The 7,765-nt window shown below is 41.9% G+C and overlaps 1 pseudogene; it reads right to left on the reverse strand.

The window, feature by feature from the left end:
• Nucleotides 1-1,596: 1,596 nt before the first annotated feature.
• LOC119514181 lies at nt 1,597-2,240 on the reverse strand (annotated as a pseudogene).
• Between the last annotated feature and the right edge of the window lie 5,525 nt (nt 2,241-7,765).

Here is a 7,765-nt window from a genome sequence, read left to right on the forward strand (position 1 = left end):
CAACAAAGCATAAACACTACATTCCATTCCTTAAGCGAGCAAGTCCTGTGAAAGAGCACCCCTTGGCAAGGCAGAAGGTGGAGGGGAATGTGGAACTGCATGCTTTAAAGGCAAATTTTCCTTATCTTTGATTGGAAAGACCTCTTTTTCAGATGAAAAGAAACATTTAATGTGGGCAGGTGGGCATGAAAACTCCTTTCTTTTGACCAAAAGGACTCTAAGAGAGAAACAAAAACAGCCTGCTGGCATCTATGCTATTATAGCAGAAACCTCCAGGTATAAAAAGTGTGGACTATGGGTGGATGTTGAACATGTATTAACTAATTTAATTCAAATGAACCTCTGCATGGAAGGCATTTATTCCCATTTTTTAAATGAAAGATGTAAATGACTTCTGTAAGGCCTAATAAGGAACAGAGCTAGAATTCAAGTCTGGCTCTGGCCTGACTCCAAGGCTGCAGCTTGTAACCGCTCTGCCTGCAGTTTCTCACAGGGGCCTGAAGCTTATTCATTTGGGGAACCCTATTTAAGGAAAAAAAAATACAAAATTACAAATATGAAATTTGTGTGAAACTGAAAATATATTTAGAATCAGAAAGGAAATCACAAGAATTTTAAAGTGTTTTAAGCTGATACATATTTTAAATACCACACAAATCAGAAAAATAAAACAGCATCTTTATATGGCCTTCTCTCTCTAGCTAAGCCAACCTGAAAGGTGGAATCACTGCCCTCCCCCCTACGTGGGATCAGACAACCAGGGGAGTGAATCTCCCTGGCAACGTGGAATATGACTCCTGGGGAGGAATGCAGACCCGGCATCGTGGGATGGAGAACATCTTCTTGACCAAAAGGGGGATGTGAAAGGAAATGAAATAAGCTTCAGTGGCAGAGAGATTCCAAAACGAGCCGAGAGGTCACTCTGGTGGGCACTCTTACGCACACTTTAGACAACCCTTTTTAGGTTCTAATGAATTGGGGTAGCTGGTGGTGGATACCTGAAACTATCAAACTACAACCCAGAACCCATGAATCTTGAAGACAATTGTATAAAAATGTGGCTTATGAGGGGGGACAGTGGGATTGGGGGGACCATGGGGATCACACTCCCCTTTGTCTAGTTTGTGGATGGATGAGTGAAAGGTGGGGGAAGGAAACAAACAAACAAACAGACAAGGGTGCCCAGTGTTCTTTTTTACTTTAGTTGCTCTTTTTCATTTTAATTATTATTCTGGTTGTTTTTGTATGTGTGGTAATGAGGGTGTCGGGGATTGATTTTGGTGATGAATGTACAACTATGTAATGGTACTGTGAACAATCGAATGTACGATTTGTTTTGTATGACTGCGTGGTATGTGAATATATCTCAATAAAATGAATATTTTAAAAAAAAAAAACAAAAAAAACAGCATCTTTACTAATTGCCTGTCTGACACACTTTTTTTTTACTGCATTTTTTCCTACTACATTTTTTTATTGCTACAATTTTGTACATATTTTCTTGGTTGCTTAAGCTTCTATTTTATACTCATAAACTTAATTCTGCAATCCACCTAGACTTGGAAAGGGGAGGATAATATAGAAGCCACAGAACTGCATTCAGCAAGAGTACAAAGATGATAGGATCCTGAGAGCAGACCAGGGGAGGTGGGACGCCCTTCTGAGCTACAGAAGGAATGGTCTAGTGGTTAAAACAAACACAAATCAAATTTATTAGACTTGTCCACAGTCGGCAATGGTGATCTTCTTGTGGTCTTGCCATTCCTAGATCCAAAGCACTCCATGGCTTCCACAGTATTCGTGCCCCCTTTCACCTTGCCAAAGCCCATATGCTTGCCATCCAACCACTCAGTCTTAGCAGTGCAGATGAAAACCTGGGAACCATTTGTGTTGGGTCCAGCATTGGCCATGGACAACATACCAGGACCTGTGTGCTTCAGGATGAAGTTCTCATCATCAAACTTCTCCCCATAGGTGGACTTGCCACCAGTGCCGTTATGGTGTGTGAAGTCACCACCCTGGCACATAAACCCAGGAATAATTCTGTGAAAGCAGAAACCCTTATAACCAAATCCTTTCTCCCCAGTGCTCAGAGCATGAAAATTTTCTGCTGTCTTTGGAACTTTGTCTGCAAACAGCTTGAAGGAGATGCAGCCCAGGGGATCACTGTCAATGGCGATGTCAAAGAACACGGTGGGGGTGACCATGGCTGCATGCAAGGGACTGAGGCAGTGGGCGGCGGCATCTGCAAGGCCTGTAAATATATTTTTAGAGAGAATATATTGATGAAAATTTATTTTTTTTAAGTTATGGATTACCTAGAAATTTATTTTAGTATCACAACTCATTTGGAAATGTCATGTAAATTTGGGGGGTGTTTCAGTTTCCTAGGCTGCTCAAGCAAATTCCATGAAACGGTTCAGCTTAAACAATGGGAATTTATTTGCTCATGGTTTTGAGACCAGGAAAATGTCCAAATCAAGGCATCAGCAAGGTGATGCTTTCTTCCCAAAGACTGTGGTGTTCTGGGGCTGGCTGCCAGTGATCCTTGGCTCTTCTGTCACATGGCAAGGCACATAATGGCAGCTTCTGGTCTCTTACTTCTCTTCTGGGTTCTGCTTCAGCTTCCTTCTTCCTGTGGCTTTCTCTCTCTGAATTATTTTGGCTGAGATTTTCCTGATGATTGGTGGGGTTTGAGTTTGATTCAGAGCCAGCATTGCCACTCAGAGTGTTGCCTTCCCTTCTATGCTCTCCAGAGATGGGATCTGTCTCCTGATGGACAGCAAAGCAACTATTGCCATGATGTAGACACCTTTTACTCCAGGCTTGAGAGAAGGAAAGAATGTACACACACATGCTAAAATCAGGAGCTAAGAACGTGTGCTTCCCCCATACCTTCTGCTTGTCTCCTTTGAGGCTTATATTGGTCCATTTTGCCTTGGATTTTTGAATATCTAAGAATCTCAGTGAATTCCAAGTTCCAGATGGTATTGTAGACAGACAGTTCTTCCCTCTGAAGAATAAAAAAAAAAAAAAAAAAAAAAAAAAAACAGTAAAAGGAAAAGCAAAAGCAAAGAGAAATTACATGTGAGTCAAGAAGTGGCTATTTAGAAGTTGGTGTCCCTGTTAAGAAAGAGGGGTGGCAGGGTAAGAGGAGAGAAGCAGCAAGCCTCCTTTCCCTGTTTTGGAATGGGAATAGTGGTTCTGAATTCATGAGGTTAAAGAGTTTAAAAAGGTGAATATATATAAAATGTGAGCACAGAACCTGGCACCACCTCTCCAAATGACAACTATCCATCCCAGTGGCAGGTTCTGTTCTTACCACCTGTCTTCCTGCGCCTTAGGAACACTCCCAGCTAAGAGAGAAAACACTCGTTTCTCCTTCTTCATTCTGCGTCTACACAAGAGGGACCCTGTGGATATGTGCTGGACTTATATATAAAACCTCCAAACCTATAAACACCTGGAAGAGAAAAGGATCTACTCAGCAATTCAGTTCACAATATAAAGGCAGGAGATCAGCTGAAATGTAGACAAGTCAAACTTAAGATTTCAGGTAATGGCTCTCACCAACACATCTGGCAAAGCTAAGAGACAGGAGCTAAAACCTGAAAAGAAGACAAATGAATTTAGGGTAATATAACATATCCCAAAATGTGGTCCTTGTTTTCTGCTACAAAATGATTCTATTTTTAAATGTTGGGAGAGTAACACATTCTAATGCCCCTTCTGGGGATTCATGGTGCACATTAGCACGGCCAAGGTTCTGGAAAAGTCTACTGTAAAGAAACCAGTTAGCCTTTAATACAGGATTTCCAAAAGCTATTTGAGTATACAATCTTTGTTCTTTTTTGTAACACCTATTAACATCTCTTCTAAGGAGTCCACATTGAGAAATGCTGGTACAGTGGAAAATCATGAGCTTTGGTGTCAGCAAACGTAGGTTCCAATCGCTACCTGATCACTTACGTGCTGTGGGGCTCTGGGGAAATTTACTTAACCTCTCTGAGTCTTCATATTATCATCTTTAAAATTAAGCTGATAATTCCCACCTCATAAGGATACTGTGAGGATAAATAAGCAAGCATATTGCTTGGCATCTTGTTGGAGCCCGATAAGTGCTAATTACAATCAAAAAATGACACCTTGTGGAGTGGAGGTTATGAGGCTCTTCCCAGATCCCCCTTCAGGAAAAAAGGAAGGACTCGTTTCCCCAACTGCTGTGATTGCTGCCAGAAAACAGCCCTCAATTCTCAGAGCTCTTCAGGAATTGCCTTGGCAGAAGAGAGCAGCCTTGCCCAAGGGCACACCCCCTCCTTGGAGCAGCCCAAGGAGGGAGCAGTGTTTACAAAGTCTGGCCTTCTCACTCTATTTAAGGATAAGTTCTTTCCTTCCCCTCCCCTCCCATGCCCTCCTTTCTTCTGCAGGTGTCAATCCAGAGAGCACTCCCTAATAAACCTCTTGCACACTAATTTCCACCTCAAAGTTGGCTTCTGGGGAACCCAGGCCACACCTCCTTAATGCTAATAGCCCACCTTTCACCTAGATAAGATGCTGCTGTTATACTCAGTCACATTTGCTGCCCTGGCAGAAGTTCCAGGACTTTAAATAGCAGGAAAGAGAGAAATGCACCACTCAAAGGGCCTCAGCAAGACAGAGGGTTATGCATGTAAATAAGTATGAGTTGCTTAAAGAAATGCATCACATGCAAGGAAAGTATTCTCCCTATCAGTGACTGTGTCTGTTTCCCTATGTAAGATGGGTATGGTCTTCTCCCCAAGGTATGGTCTATCAGCATTACCTGAGGAGCTTTTAAACAACGAGGGCTTCCAGGCCCCTCCTTGGACTGCCTTATTGAGTAGGTCCAGTATGATACCAGGGATTGACATTTTTAACAATCCCTTCAACTGATGTTGATGCAGGCCATTCTTGGACCACCTTGGAGAATCAGTGCAGAAAACTTTCCATAAAGTGCTAGGCTGCAAATATTTTAGGCTTTGCAGGCCATATCATCTCTGTAGAAACCACTCAATTCTACCTTCGGAGCACAAAAGCAGCCAAAGGAAATAAATTAATAAGAGTATTTGTGTTCCAATAAAACTGTATTCATAAAAACAGGCAATGGGCTGGATTTGGACATAGGTCATCATTTGCCAATGCCTGCTCTAGACCCTGTCTACTCAAGGCATGCTTCCAGGATCATCAATATCATCTGGATATTGCTAGATCATCTGGGAGCCTGTTAGAAATGCAGAATCTCAGGCATACTGAATCAGAATCTGCAATTTAACAAGATCCTCAGGTGGTTTGTATGTATGGTTGAGTTTGAGAAGCAATAGTATTTAGTGACAGTTGGGACACAGTCACAGAATAATATTGCCATGAGCTTCTTTCTTTTCCAAGATTACACAGTAAAGACTTGAACAGAGGCTGAGTCAGCTATTTTGCAAAAGTATGGCATTTGGAGCAGATTGGTTCCACACAACCCTCTGCTGAGCAAACCAAGTAAATTCTGACCTCCTAATTGGGGGGCAGTGGTTAATTAATATTAAGGACACACATTTTGAAAAAGATACAATCAAGCTGCCATAGAGGGAGAGAAAAAAAGAAAAGAAGAAATCTTTTAATCTTTGAGAGGAAGTAGGGTGGAAGAGATCATTTGGGTTGCCAGGCACTAAAGCCCTTCTCTCTGAATTCATGCTGTCCTATTTTTCCAGTAACGACTTTGCAATACTACATTAGCCAAATGATTCTGCAACATCATTTAAATGACATAAGGAGTGTGCTTGTGTCTGAGCATGATCTGAGGGAGGACTTGTACCAGCCCATCTGTTCCTCTGGAGAATCTATCCAGAATTAATTCTATTAGAAACTCAAAAACAACAGGCTCGCTTTGGCAGGATGACTCTGGAAAGTGGATATAAAAGGCCTGTGTGCCAGAAGAATCATCTTCCTGAGGGACACCATCAGCTTAAAGAGCAGATGCATCTTATTCTCCACTTGGCTTGTGGCCTGAAAAAAGCCCAAAGGTACTCTCTTAGCTGGATCTAACATTTTATCCTCTAAAGCAGTGGTCAGCAAACTTCATTTGTAAAGGGCCAAACACCAAACAGTTTACAGTTTGTTGGCCATAGCTCTCTGCTGCCACTACTCATCTCTGCCATTGTAGTGCAAAAACAGCCATAGACAATATGGAACAAATGGACATGGTTGTAGTCAATAAAACTTTATTTATAAAAATAACAGGCAGGGGTTTGGATTTGGCCTATGGGCTTTAGTTTGCTGACTCCTGCTTTGGAGCCTGGTCTAAAGCACTACTCAAACTTTAATATGCATAGGAATCAACAAGGTATCTTGTTAAAATGCAGATTCTGATTCAGTAATTCTGGGTAAGACCTGAGATTCTACATTTTAATAAGCTCTCACATGAAGCTGTTGCTGCTGGTCCATTTGCAGCAAGGATTTAGAGTATAAATCAGCAGTTCTTGAACTTGGATGCGACCTGGAATCATCTGGAGAGCTTTAGGAATACTAGATCCTGGGCTCCACATGCCAGAGATTCTGATTAAATTCATCTGGGGTGGGACTGGAGCATCAGTATTTTTTAAAATGCAATTTTATTGAGATATATTCATACATCATATAATCCAGCATCAGGATTTTTAAAAACTTCCCAGGTGATTGTGATGCACAGCTGAAGTTGAGAATACTGCACAGTAGATGAATGAAAGACTTCAAAATTTCTTTGATAAGGATTAAAATCACTGTGCCAGTTCGAATGTATTATGTCCCCCAAAACACTATTATTTTTGATGAAATCTTGTGTGGGCAGATGTATTATTGTTGATTAGACTGTAGTTCTTTGAGTGTTTCCATAGAGATGAGACCCACCCGACTGTAGGTGATAACTCTGATTAGATAATTTCCATGGAGGTGTGGCCCTGCCCATTCAGTGTGGGCCTTGATTAGTTTACTAGAGCACTATATAAGCTCAGACAGAAGGAGCGAGCTTGCTACAGCCAAGAGGGACACATTGAAGAACGCACAGGAGCTGAGAGAGGAACTGCAGCTTAGAGAGACATTTTGGAGATGGCCTTCGAAAGCAGACTTTTGCTCCAGAGAAGCTAAGAGAGGACAAACGCCACAAGAGCAACATTTTGGAGATCACCATTTTGAAACGCAACCTAGGAACAAACAGATGCCAGCCATGCGCCTTCCAAGCTAACAGAGGTTTTCCAGACGCCGATGGCCATCCTTCGGTGAAGGTACCCCATTGTTGACACCTTAGGCTTGGACACTTTATGGCCTTAAGACTGTAACTTTGTAACCAAATAAACCTCCTTTATAAAAGCCAATCCATTTCTGGTATCTTGCATAACAGGCAGCATTAGCAAACTGGAACAATCACTCTTCAAATTCCTAAAATGGAACATTTGCTAAGAGTGAAGTTATCCTTTGAGGAAAGAGTTCTACCCAAGAGGAATAAGAGATGAGCCCCTTCTTCTAAGACTGGGACAAGAAGGGGAACACAAGATTTTGTCAGGGTAGATTCTAGAAGTTGGGGCATCATGTCAGCTCTTTTTGATATTGGGATAGGTATTCATCCGGCAAACACTTCTTGAGCACTTAGCATGTGCCAGGGAAGGTCATCAGCTGAGTGAGGGAAATGAAAGTGGAGTTAAAGACTTGACGATACTTGCGAACATCTTGAGTAACTTCTATCTACTCCAAGAGAGGGAACTTGGTGGGGACAAATGGATGTTCC

This window comes from Choloepus didactylus, chromosome 18, assembly GCF_015220235.1.
Source record: "Choloepus didactylus isolate mChoDid1 chromosome 18, mChoDid1.pri, whole genome shotgun sequence".
NCBI classification, from domain to species: Eukaryota; Metazoa; Chordata; class Mammalia; order Pilosa; family Megalonychidae; genus Choloepus; species Choloepus didactylus.